This window comes from Schistocerca gregaria, chromosome 4 (genome assembly GCF_023897955.1).
Source record: "Schistocerca gregaria isolate iqSchGreg1 chromosome 4, iqSchGreg1.2, whole genome shotgun sequence".
NCBI lineage: Eukaryota > Metazoa > Arthropoda > Insecta > Orthoptera > Acrididae > Schistocerca > Schistocerca gregaria.
The window spans coordinates 169,689,467-169,703,820 of record NC_064923.1 but is presented as its reverse complement, the minus strand read 5'-3'; the positions used below and the strand labels follow the sequence as shown (position 1 = coordinate 169,703,820).

At 39.4% G+C, this 14,354-nt stretch overlaps 1 protein-coding gene across 1 annotated transcript in view; it reads right to left on the bottom strand.

The window, feature by feature from the left end:
• LOC126267503 (nephrin-like) overlaps nucleotides 1-14,354 on the bottom strand; it is an 880,351-nt gene that overhangs the window by 524,475 nt on the left and 341,522 nt on the right. The window lies entirely within an intron of this gene.

The following is a 14,354-nucleotide window of genomic DNA, read 5'->3' as shown; positions in this document are numbered from 1 at the left end:
GGCTTTTATATGTATTACATATTACACGTCTCTCACTGTAGTTTCTATTTTTCCCAGAATTTCGAACCTCTTGCACCATTTTACACTGTCGAACATTGTCGAAAAAAAGACTTTCAATGACCATATAAAACTGACGAAGCCTCCAAAATTATGCACAAAATAGCGAGACTACACACAACTCAGTACAGATTACCTATTGATACGATAAGGACCTACCACATTGCGATATATGAATCCATCGCATGCTTCGCCGCAAGTGATTGGACTCACAGACTAAACATACAGAGTAGCAAGACAATTGCAAGACGAAGTCAACGTAGTGCACTCCTGAGAATGAGCTGAGCTCTCAACACCAGGTCACTAGAGGCACCTTGCATTGTAATGGGGATCTGCCCTCTAGACATAACAATACGTTACAGAGCGGCACTTTACTGGCTTAAGAGGGACAGGGTCGATAAAGTCACCGAAATTACGAGAACCAACATTATGAACAAATCACAAGTGAAACAATGGTGGATTCAGACATGGCAGAGGGGGTGGGATGTATCCGATAAGGGTCGCCGAGAACACTCTTTCCTTCCTGATGTACACGAAAGACAAGAGCTGAAACATGTCTACCCAAACCGGGAGATGGTCCATTTCCTGACAGGCCATGGGCCGTATCCGGTACACTTAAACCGTATGGGACTCACTAATGATGAAGTATGCGTATGTGAAGAAACTGGGACTCCAGAACATGTCACACTGTTGTGCAAAACGCTAACACAAGTGAGACCTATACAGAATGACAATGACATCGCCAGAATAATACGTAATCCCGATGACTGGAGCACAATAAATAGCGTAGCCGATATTGTATCGAAAACTCTGCACGAAGAATACAAGCGCCACAACCCATATGGCAGGAGGCGTAGACAAGCACAAACAACACAACAAACCACATGGGAGGACACAAATACGACCACAGATTCCGAAACCGAATAAGGAACACTAAGTGAAAATGACTCAGAAGGGATCAACACGTAAGGGATCAAAACCAACAATGTATGACACTGAATGTCACAACACAGTCATAAACAACGCAACAATCATAAAACAAATAAACAACTGCACCCATACTAAGACTGTAGTAATAAGGTAATGTCGCGTGGGAGGAGAAGGATGGAAGAACTTATACTACGAGGCTCTTCCTCGACAATGGAACTCTGCATAGTGTGCAAAGTATATTGCACACAAGTAGTAATGTATTGCTCGTCTTACTGTGTGCAGACAGAAGTATCTTCTCTTCTCTCTTCACAGATATAAACAATAAATTTCATATACAAGAAATGTATTAAGCCATTTAAGGAATAATGCATTCAAGTAGCAATGAACTATATTATATTTCAAGTAACAAGCTACAAACATAAGTGTATTTCCCATGTGAAGGTAAAATTCATGTTTCCCATGTATGAAGTGCTCAATCAGCATTTAATCTGTATAATCTCTGTAACCATACACTAGCGAAAACCATTTCAAATGAGAATAGCTCGAGGTTATACCGAGACCTTCTAATCTAAAATAGATAGAATTAAGCCATTACTAACCCAGATGGTACTTAGACTGTATTATTCATCCAAATACAGCATATCACTTCTGTCTACATGTTACAAATTATTCTTAACCACGCTCATTGTGTAATTTTTTTCCTTTGACATTTGCATTGATTCTCATCAACTAGGTAGTAAAAAATTATATAGAACCATTTTGATAATTGTTAAGCATTCAATTCGCTTTAACCTCGGAGAATTCTTCATATATTATATTCTATATATTATTTAAAAAAACATTAACAACTGTACACCAATAACACTGTAACAATGAGAAGCCTTTGTTATTAGATTCAGAAGCATCCGACTCACCTTACATTTTAAGGTGGTGGGTAACTCTGTACTGTTAAAGAAATAAATAAAGAAATAAAATTTTCGAATATTTTTTCCATGTCCACAAGTCCTGTTAGCGTGTTCCCATTTTTTTTGTTTTTTTTGTTTTAGTTTCGCATTCACTGTCAACCGCAACATATCAGAATTGCCTCTCTTGTGCCTTTATTTTTCCTAAAGCCAAACTGATCGGCATCTAAGACATTCTCAATTTTTCTTTTCTTTTTTCTCTGTATTATCCTTGTCAGTAACTTGGATGCATGAGCTGTTAAGCTGATTGTGCGATAATTCTCGCACTTGATAGGCCTTGCAGGCTTCGGAATTATGTAAACGATATTTTTGCGAAAGTCAGATGATATATTGCCAGACTCACAGATTCTACACACCAACGTGAATAGTCGCTTTGTTGCCATTCCCCACAATGACTTCAGAAATTTTGATGGAATATGATCTATCCATTCAGCCATATTTGACCTTAAGTCCTCCGAAGCTCTCTTAAATTCAGATATTAATATTGGAAGCCCTATTCCTTCTAAACCGTCACGTGTTTGTTCTCCTATTACACCAGACAATTCTTCCCCCTTATAGAGGCGTTCAATGTACTCTTCCCACCTATCTGCTCTCTCCTTTGCATTTGAAAGCGGGATTCCCGTTGCACTCCTAATGTTATAACCATTGCTTTTTATTTCGTAGATGGTAGTTTTGACTTTCCTATACGCTGTGTCAATACTTCCGACAGTCATTTGTTTTTATATTTCTTCACGTCTTTCATTCAGCCGTTTCGCCTTAGCTTCCCTGCACTTCTTATTTATTTCATTCATCAGCGACTTGCATTACTGTATTCCTGAATTTCCGTGAACATTTTTGTACCTCCTTATTTCGTCGATCAACTGAAGTATTTTTTATGTTACCATGGTTTCTTCACAGTTACTTTCTTTGTACCTATGATTGCCTTTCCAGCCTCCATGATTGCCCTTTTTAGAGATGCCCATTCCTCTTTAACTATACTACTTACTGAGCTATTCCTTGGTGATATATCTATAACCTTAGAGAAATTTAAGTGTATCTCGTCATTCCTTCGTAGTTCCTTATCCCACTTCTGTGGGTATCGATCCTTCCTGACTAAATTTTTAAACTTCAGCCTACACTTCATCACGACTAAATAATAATCTGTATCTGTATCTGCTCCTATTCGTAATGACCTGTAGATTAAAACTGAAGAAACTGCGAAAAGGTGGGAATTTAAGGAGATGGGACCTGGATAAACTGACTAAACCAGAGATTGTACAGAGTTTCAGGGAGAGCATAAGGGAACAATTGACAGGAATGGGGGAAAGAAATACAGTAGAAGAAGAATGGGTAGCTTTGAGCGATGAAGTAGTGAAGGCAGCAGAGGCTCAAGTTGGTAAAAAGACGAGGGCTAGTAGAAATCCTTGGGTAACAGAAGAAATATTGAATTTAATTGATGAAAGGATAAAATATAAAAATGCAGTAAATGAAGCAGGCAAAAAGGAATACAAAAGTCTCAAAAATGAGATCGCCAGGAAGTGCAAAATGGCTAAGCAGGGATGGCTAGAGGACAAATGCAAGGATGTAGAGGCTTATCTCACTAGGGGTAAGATAGATACTGCCTACAGGAAAATTAAATAGACCTTTTGAGACAAGAGAACCACTTGTATGAACATTAGGAGCTCAGATGGAAACCCAGTTCTAAGCAAAGAAGGGAAAGCAGAAGGGGGAAGGCGTGTATACAGGGTCTATACAAGGGCGATGTACTTGAGGACAATATTATGGAAATGGAAGAGGATATAGATGAAGATGAAATGGGAGATACGATTCTGCGTGAAAAGTTTGACAGAGCACTGAAAGACCTGAGACAAAACAAGGCCGCCGGAGTAGACAACATTCCATTAGAAATACTGATGGCCTTGGGAGAGCTAGTCCTGACAGAACTCTACCATCTGGTGAGCAAGGTGTATGAGATGGGAGAAATACCCTCAGACTTCAAGAAGAATATAATAAATCCAATCCCCAAGAAAGCAGGTGTTGACAGATGTGAAAATTACTGAACTATAAGTTTAATTAGACACAGCTGCAAAATACACGAATTCTCTACAGACGAATGGAAAAACTAGTAGAAGCCGATCTTGGGGAAGATCAGTTGGGATAGAAATGTTGGAACACGAGAGGCAATACTGACCCTATGACGTATCTTAGAAGCTAGATTAAGGAAGGGCAAACCTACGTTCCTAGCATTTATAGACTTAGAGAAAGCTTTTGACAATGTTGACTGGAATACTCTCATTCAAATTCTGAAGGTGGCAGGGGTAAAATACAGGGAATGAAAGGCTATTTACAATTTGTACGGAAACCAGATGGCAATTATGAGAGTCGTGGGACATGAAAGGGAAGCAGTGGTTGGGAAGGGAGTGAGACAGGGTTGTAGTCTCTCCCCAATGTTAGTCAATCTTTATATTGGGCAAGTAGTGAAGGAAAGCAACGAAAAATTCGGAGTAGGTATTAAAATCCATGGAGAAGAAATAAAAACTTTGAGGTTTGCCGATGAGATTGTAATTCGGTCAGAGATATAAAAGGACTTTGAAGAGCAGTTGAACGGAATTGATAGTGTCTTGATAGGAGGATATAAGATGAACATCAACGAAATCAAAACAAGGATAACGGAAGGTAGTCGAATTAAGTAGGGTGATGCTGAGGAAATTACATTAGGAAATGAGACACTTAAAGTAGTAAATGAGTTTTGCTATTTGGGGAGCAAAATAACTTATGACGATCGAAGTAGAGAGGATATAAAATGTAGATTGGCAAGTGGAATGAAAGCGTTTCTGAAGAAGAAAATTTTTTTAATATCGAGTATAGATTGAAGTGTCAGGAAGTCATTTCTGAAAGTATTTGTATGGAGTGTAGCCATGTATGGAAGTGAAACATGGACGATAAATAGGTTGGACAAGAAGAGAATAGAAGCTTTCGAAATGTGGTGCTACTGAAGATAAGGTGGATAGATCACGTAACTAATGAGGAGGTATTGAATAGGATTGGGGAGAAGAGGATTTTGTGGCACAACTTGACCAGAAGAAGGGATCGGTTGGTAGGACATGTTGTGAGGCATCAAGGGATCACCAATTTAGTATTGGAGGGCAGCGTGGAGGGTAAAAATCGTAGTGGGAGACCAAGAGATGAATAGACTAAGCAGATTCAGAAGGATGTAGGTTGGTGTAGGTACTGGGAAATGAAGAAGCTTGTACAGGATACAGTAGCATGGAGAGCTGCATCAAACCAGTCTCAGGACTGAATACCACAACAACAACAACATCTGCTCCTGGGTATACCTTATAATCCAGTATCTGATTTCGGAATCTGTGCCTGACCATGATGTAATGTAACTGTAATCTTATCTTATCACCTGGCATTTTTCAAATATACCCCTTACTCTTGTGATTCTTTAACAGAGAATTCGCCATTACTGGCAGAAATTTAGTACCAAATTCAATTGGTCTTTCTTCTCTCTCATTCCTTGTCCCAAGCTCAAATTCTCCTGTAACGTTTTCTTCTACTCTTTCCCTTACAGTTGGGTTCTAGTCCCCCATGACGATTACATTTCCATCTCACTTTGCGTACTGTATTACCCTTTCAATATCCTCACATACTTTTTCTACCTCTTCATCTTCTGCTTGCAACGTCGGAATGTATCCATGAACTATCGCTGTCGATTCTGATAAGAACAACTCTATTTCGAAACTGTTGACAGTAACACAACCTATGCCCTACACTGCTATTCATAACGATCGTACTTTCCATTGTACCATATTCTGCGGCTTTTGATATTATCCTATAATCAACTTTTCAGAATTCCTTGTTGTGGTGTTACTGCCAGACACCAGACTTGCTAGGTGGTAGCCTTTAAATCGGTTCGTTAGTATACGTCGGACCCGCATGTCGCCACTATCAGTGATTGTAGACCGAGCGCCGCCACACGGCAGGTCTACAGAGACTTCCTAGTACTCGCCCAGTTGTACAGTTGACTTGGCTAGCAATGGTTCACTGCCTACATACGCTCTCATTTGCAGAGACGACAGTTTAGCATACCCTTCAGCTACGTCATTTGCTACGACCTAGCAAGGCGCCATATTGCGTACTACAAGCAATATCTTCAAGAATGTATTCTGAACAGACAACATTGTGACTCATGTACCGTCAAGGGCGACGTTCCTCATTAATGGATTAAAGTTAAGTATCAAACTAAATACGTCCGCTTTCTGAATTCTAATTCCTTGTCATGTTCCAGACCTCACGTCAGTAGAGTCCTTCCCTCCTCACGCCAGCCTGCGTGAGCTAAAACGCGTGCATTTCGGCCTCCTCTAGTAACACGGTGTTGGCTCTTCTGCCATCAGAACACTTGTCTTCTTTCCATTTCAGTTGTACTATACCTTGACTGAGCCTTTGCATTTCCCTTTGGGTCTCCCCTGTCCGGTTGCATTTGCGAATGACGATGGGAAGAATGGTTGCTGGTAAGCCTCTCTTCTAGCTCTAATTCCTCAAGTTTTCTCTTCGTGGTCACTACGCGATATGTACTCGTATGAGGGATGAAATACTATGTAGTCCGACTCTTGGCGGAAAGCATTCTCTGGAAATTTCAGTGGTAGGCCTACACACCTTCGTGGTGCACAGTGCCTCTCTCGTAACGACTGCCAGTGGAGTTTGTTGAGCATCTTAGTAACGCTGTCGTGCTGGCTGAACGACCTCGAGACGAAATGCGTCGCTCTAGCTACCTAAGGGCTAGCTGCTCAGGCATACTTGGTATACCGTTTCCCCAGAGTTGATTTTCTCGTATGGGTCCAGTAGCGTGGTCCCCATGTCCCCGTATATAAGACTTCAGTAGTTCCTACCTACTTTACATATATCTGAAAATCAAAATATCAGAAACGTTTTTTCCAGTTTGATCAGCACTATCAAACCATTTTAATTTGACTCTTTTATAATAGATGAGGTGGGACACATGTGAACATAGTGTTTTCAGAGTTAATGTTTTGTTTCTAAAATGATTTGACAGGATGGGAAATTGAAAAGTATAACAAATGAGCATCAAAATTTATTTAATCTCGCGAGAATGAAAAACACAAAACATAGCAAACAAATTGTGAACAACATATTTTTACACTCCGTGATTATTTCTGAGACGTATCCAGTCCATTTAGCACATTTTGGAATTCATCACTTTCATTGAGCACAGGAAAGTCATTACACAATCTTATCATTGATATCCTTTCATCTCGGATTTTAATCCCACTGTTGTATTTCTGTATTCCTGACCGTCGTTGGACTTCTTTATTTCCTTCTTTGCTCTATTAACCGAAGTACTTTCGTAGTTATGATTTCTTCCCATTACGTTTCTTGTACCTTTGTTTTTATTTCTAACTATGATGTTTAATAAAACAAAGTTACTTGCTTCTGGCTTTCTTGAAACGTAGGTGATGTAAGTTTCACGTGGTTTTTCGTAAAATACGCTCATTGCGTCGGCTGTTAACAATCGCTACTCTCAAATGATATCGATCAGTGTTTTTCTCGTATAATTTTCTATCTGCTTACTATGTCACACGTACGCCCTTTGTAGCTGAAAGTCACGAGTGTCAAGCAAGACAGCTGCTTCCAAACTGACCTTAATGTTGGTAACATAACCTCACAGGTTTTTTCTTCCTCCCCCATTCCATAATAGGAAAATGAACTGGCCATCGTTTAAAATCGACACCGCTCTTTTAGTTCCGAATAATCGGTATTTTCGGTATTTGTTTCGTCTCGGTTATAATAGGTCTTCTTATATCAGTTAGCAATGGCTTTTAAACTAAACGTTTTTAAAAAACTTAATTTTTATTCCTCAAATTACCATTGCTTTAAAATATTGTCGTATTATATAAAACACAGAAAAGCGATCAGCGTTATTTTTATAACAATGCCGACGGAAACGATGACAAGACAGATGACATAAAATTGGTACAGCAATAATGAGCCTGTTACTATGTGATGTGGTTCATGGAGTGGTCCCAGTATACACGCAGTGTGCAAGACTTGCCCCATCTATATGGTAGTTTCACGCTGTCGACGTTGGTCATTAGTTCATTACTGAATGGCCCCACCCCTAGCCTGGAAATATTTTACGAAGTGCGGTACCGATACAGTACCTTTCAAAGATTAGGAACGGGAGGAAACACAGTGAACTTGTGATTTGCGGCATCATATAAAGAGAAAAACAATTCACTCAGTGTTTATAATAAGAACTAGAAGTAGTTGATATGTTGCCCTTGCTAGGTAATATTCCCTTATCTGCTTATAACTGTTGAAAATGGAAAAAAGAACACGAAAAACAGAATTATTCAAAACCATTTTACACCATTTAGCACTATTTCTAATGCCCAAATAGTGATCCTCTATTGTAACCCGATTTTTTAGCATTTCCAAACAATTAAAACTATTAGCAGACTGCTGGTGACTTTTTGTAGTATTCAACTTGTTACCACTTGCTGTGCGTTCTATGGATCGGAGCGTGGAATGTCAGATCTCTTAATCGGGCAGGTAGGTTAGAAAATTTAAAAAGGGAAATAGATAGGTTCAAGTTAGATATAGTGGGAATTTGTGAAGTTCGGTGGCAGCAGGAACAAGACTTCTGGTCAGGTCACTACAGGGTTATAAACACAAAATCAAATAGGGGTAATGCAGGAGTATGTTTAATAACGAATAAAAAAATAGGAGTGCGGGTAAGCTACTATAAACAGCACAGTGAACGCATTATTGTGGCCAAGATAGATACGAAGCCCACACCTACTATAGTAGTACAAGTTTATATGCCAACTAGCTCTGCAGATGTCGAAGAAATTGAAGAAGTGTATGATGAAATAAAAGAAACTATTCAGATAGTGAAGGGAGACGAAAATTTAATAATAATGGGTGATTGGAAATCGAGTGTAGGAAAAGGGATGAGAACGATACGTAGTAGAAAAATGGTTCAAATGGCTCTAAGCACTATGGGATTTAACTTCGAAGGTCATCAGTCCCCTAGAACCTAGAACTACTTAAACCTAACCAACCTAAGGACATCACACACATCCATGCCCGAGGCAGGATTCGAACCTGCGACCGTAGCAGTCGCGCGGTTCCGAACTGAGATATGTAGTAGGTGAATATGGATTGGGGCTAAGAAATGAAAGAGGAAGCCGCCTGCTAGAATTTTGCACAGAGCACAATTAATCATAGCTAAAACTTGATTTAAGAGTCATGAAAGATGGTTGTATGTATGGAAGAACCCTGGAGATATTAAAAGGTATCAGATAGATTATATAATGGTAAGACAGAAATTTAGGAACCAGGTTTTAAATTGAAAGACATTTCCAGTGGCAGATGTGGACTCTTGCCACAATGTATTGGTTATGACCTGTAGATTAAAACTGAAGAAACTGCAAAAAGGTGGGAATTTAAGGAGATGGGACCTTGATAAACTGACTAAACCAGAGGTTGTACAGAGTTTCAGGGAGAGCATAAGGGAACAATTGACAGGTATGGGGGAAAGAAATACAGTAGTAGAAGAATGGGTAGCTTTGAGGGATGAAGTAGTGAAGGTAGCAGAGGCTGAAGTTGGTAAAAAGACGAGGGCTAGTAGAAATCCCTGGGTAACAGAAGATATATTGAATTTAATTGATGAGAGAAGAAAATATAGAAATGCAGTAAATGAAGCAGGCAAAAAGGAATACAAAAGTCTCAAAAATGAGATCGCCAGGAAGTGCAAAATGGCTAAACAGGGATGGCTAGAGGACAAATGCAAGGATTTAGAGGCTTATCTCACTAGGGGTATGATAGATACTGCCTACAGGAATATTAAAGAGACCCTTTGAGACAAGAGAACCATTTGTATGAACATCAAGAGCTCAGATGGAAACCCAGTTCAAAGCAAAGAAGGGAAAGTAGAAGGTGGAAGGAGTATATCGAGGGTCTATACAAGGGCCATGTACTTGAGGACAGTACTATGGAAATGGAAGAGGATGTAGATGAAGATGAAATGGGAGATACGATACTGCGTGAAGAGTTTGACAGAGCACTGAAAGACCTGAGTCGAAGCAAACCCCCCGGATTAGACAACATTCCTTTGGAACTACTGACGGCCTTGGGAGAGCCAGTACTGACAAAAACCTACCATCACGTGAGCAAGATGTATGAAACAGGCGAAATGCCCTCAGACTTCAAGAAAAATATAATAATTACAATCCCAAGGAAAGCAGGTGCTGACAGATGTTAAAATTACCGAACTCTCAGTTTAATAAGCCACAGCTGCAAAATACTAACACGAATTCTTTATAGACGAATGGAAAAACTAGTAGAAGCCGACCTCGGGGAAGATCAGTTTGGATTCCGTAGAAAGACTGGAACATGTGAGTCAATAGTCACCTTACGGCTTATCTTAGAAGAAAGATTAAGGGAAGGCAAACCTACGTGTCAAGCATTTGTAGACTTAGAGAAAGCTTTTGACAATGTAGACTGGAATAGTCTCTTTCAAATTGTAAAGGTGGTAGGGGTAAAATACAGGGAATGAAAGGCTATTTACAATTTGTACAGAAACCAGATGGCAATTATGAGAGTCGTGGGACATGAAAGGGAAGCAGTCGTTGGGAAGGGAGTGAGACAGGGTTGTAGCCTCTCCCCGATGTTATTCAATCTGTATATTGAGCAAGCAGTAAAGGAAACAAACGAAAAATTCGGAGTAGGTATTAAAATCCATGGAGAAGAAATAAAAACTTTGAGGTTTGCCGATGAGATTGTAATTCGGTCAGAGATATAAAAGGACTTGGAAGGGCAGTTGAACGGAATGGATAGTGTCTTGATAGGAGGATATAAGATGAACATCAACAAAAGCAAAACAAGGATAACGGAAGGTAGTCGAATTAAGTAGGGTGATGCTGAGGAAATTACATTCGGAAGTGAGACACTTAAAGTAGTAAAGGAGTTTTGCTATTTAGGAAGTAAAATAACTGATGATGGTCGAAGTAGAGAGGATATCAAATGTAGACTGGAAGTGGCAAGGAAAGCGTTTGTGAAGAATAGAAATTTGTTAACATCGAATATAGATTGAAGTGTCAGGAAGTCATTTGTGAAAGTATTTGTATGGAGTGTAGCCATGTATGGAAGTGAAACATGGACGATAAATAGTTAGGACAAGAAGAGAATAGAAGCTTTCGAAATGTGGTGCTACAGAAGAATGCTGAAGATCAGATGGGTAGATCACATAACTAATGAGGAAGTATTGAATAGAATTGGGGAGAAGAGACGTTTGTGGCACAACTTGAGCAGAAGAAGGGATCGGTTGGTAGGACATGTTCTGAGGCATCAACGGATCACGAATTTAGTATTGGAGTGCAGCGTGGAGGGTAAAAATCGTAGGGGGAGATCAAGAGATGAATACACTAAGCATATTCAGAAGGATGTAGGTTGCAGTAGGTACTAGGAAATGAAGAAGCTTGCACAGGATTGAATAGCATGGAGAGCTGCATCTAACCAGTCTCAGGACTAAAGACCGCAACAACAACAACCACTTTTCGAGAAAAGTAGCGATATGTAGACGGATTAAATTTCCTGGTCATCTGCATATTTAATTTAGTATTTTGAGTCTATGTATCTTGATACTGCGTGGGTCGATTTCTACGTTTATTTGAGGAAATAAGTTGAAACGAAAAACGGAAACGATTTTTTTCAGAAACCCTCATGTTAAACTGGCTATGGAAAAACCGATATAACCGAAAAACCGTTTATTCCTCAACAACCGCCATCTCTATCTCATACTATGTGATTTTGAATTTCTGCCTATTTTTGTTTTAGAAGGGGGATTCCTTAACTAGGGGTCACCTTGTAAGTAATCAGGAATATATCATACACGGGGTGGTTATTATAAATGTCTGAAAACCTCCAAAGTGACGTAAACGACGTTGAGATAAGTAATTTAACATAAGACTTACTGACGTCACCATAAGACATACCGCACCACACATGCAGAAGTTGAACCTTTCGATCTGTTGCACCTGACTATCCCAACCCAAGCCAAGCATTCATTCGGTGTGACTCTACGCCTACATGTAGCCTTTAGCGCTAGGGGCACTACTTTTTTCTTTTCATTGCATGATACCTACCGTACTGCGCCTAAAGCAAATCAGTGTAAGCTTTTGAATTGCTTCACTACCATACGTTTTCTCTACTGCATAACGCCCGTAAAAAATTCACATATACCATCTTTTTTCACACACTTTTCGGCTCTTTCCTGGCATTTTAGGCTGCATGTGTCTCATATTAAATTATCTGTGTCAGCATCATCTACGTGGCTACGGGGGTTTTTAAGCGTTAGTAAAAATCAATTTGCATATAACATATTAGCACCTAGAAAAAAATTTGTACTTAGAATTTATTGCATCAAGTGGGGTACTAAAAAAAATGTTTAAGAAGTACAAAAAATGTTGAGTACACATACGTGTGTTGAAATGTTCAGGAAGAGTCATTTCTACTGTCAATTAATGTTACTATTAGTAAAAGATGACATTTGGGAGTTATGTGTGCGTAAACCTTACGAAATTTGCTAGTGTTATTATTTTGCCTTTTCTAGACTTTTAAATGCATAGAAGAGTTTTCCTCATCACTGATGTATTTGCTCAGTATGCCTGAGAGCTGCGTACATTGCGTTTCGTAGGACAGCGCCAATTGGCGATAATGCACTTCAACTCTGGTCTTCTTACCTCAAGCAGTGATTGTTTGTTTCCGAGCTGAGGATGATAGACTACACAAGAAATTTAAATATTAACGAAAATGTAAAATTCTCTATTACTGAGACGCTTTGGAACTTGTGATCTAGAAGATCACTTATACATTCAAATAGCGAACAGTAACTCGGACCTGCAGGTCTACTACGTTTGATAGCTCTGAACACAGCGTAGACCTGTGATCAAGACCAGCTCCACCCTTCCCGTACGTGGAGTGATGTTCACACCTATGCAGCAGTTTTAGCTCTCTGGAACATTTGTTTTAGGTTTGCGCACAGGACCGGAACTTTTAGTGAGGCCCTTGCATACTGCGAACAGTTACTGTTAATTTGAGCAGTTGGAAAAATTGTAAGAGAATGAATGCACATACGAAAGAGGTGGCTTACAGATCACCCGCTCGAGATGTTATTTACCTTGACATCTTACTCTGGGACTACATCTTAGTCTAGTACCCTTCAGGGTAGGAGTAGTGGAGGAGGTAGATAAGATTCAAAGATGAGCGGCGCAGTTTGTCTCACGAGAGTGTCTCGGAGATGCCCATTACTCTAGACATTCAACACACTGCAAGAGATGCTCTGTGGTTCAGAAAGAGGTTGCCTGCTAAAATTCCGAGTCAGTATATTCCAAGAAAAGTCGGGCCATCCATTACACAGACTACGAAGAGGAACGTCAGGGAAATTATTTTTTCTACAAGCGTTCCCATCTATTTTCTGTGAATGGTATATAGTAGCGAAAAAACGATAATTCCAATAGAAGCACATTCTGCAACTCACCGTAATGTGGCTGCTGGAGTTATGTAACCTCCCTTTTACTAATCGGCCTATACTCCTCGCGATATAAAATATGACCGTGGATCGCGTGTAAGCCTAACCGATTTTTTCTAATAGTATAAGGCTATCTTTCCCGAAGAAGTGATACCGATAAGTAGTAGGAAAGTGTACAACCGACCCTTCTGATGGGAAATCTACTAAAAATAAAAGTAATTAAACCGAACAGGGCTATAACTTGAAAAATGAAAGTTATTTTGTGCATTCACTCACGAACATCACTGGACAGAAAGGGGTACCACTGGTAATAAATCCAAAAGTTACACTAATGAACGAAAAGGAAGTAATTTACGATCGCCATCCCAAAAGAGCAATTTACATCAAAAATCCTCTACAAGACGATGGGAAAGATTATTAAACACTGACGTGACAACTAAAGGTTGCCACGTATTTTTTTTACACTAATTTCATGTGTGTGTGTAATGAAACTGAACGCTGAGAAGTCACTCTTACGTTTTGTTTGGCATTTAATTTTGGAAAAGGCAGTAGAGTAATGATATGAAAATATGCAATCAATCTGTATGTTAGTACTGAACCTCGTTACGAGAACAAAGACTTTCAGTGACCTCAACATAACGCCATCAAAGAAATTTAGGAAAAAAGTCAGCACTTCTTACTTTGCCGTTACTTATTTTGTAAATTGGATTTCATATTATTGTCTGAACAACTGAGCCTTTTTTACTACCTTGAACAGAATGAAATACTAATATACATACCAAAATAACCGAACAACTGCATATTCTTGAAATAAAATCATTCTATTATTGCAGATTACTGCATTCTTTCATCGCTTAATCCTTTCTTGG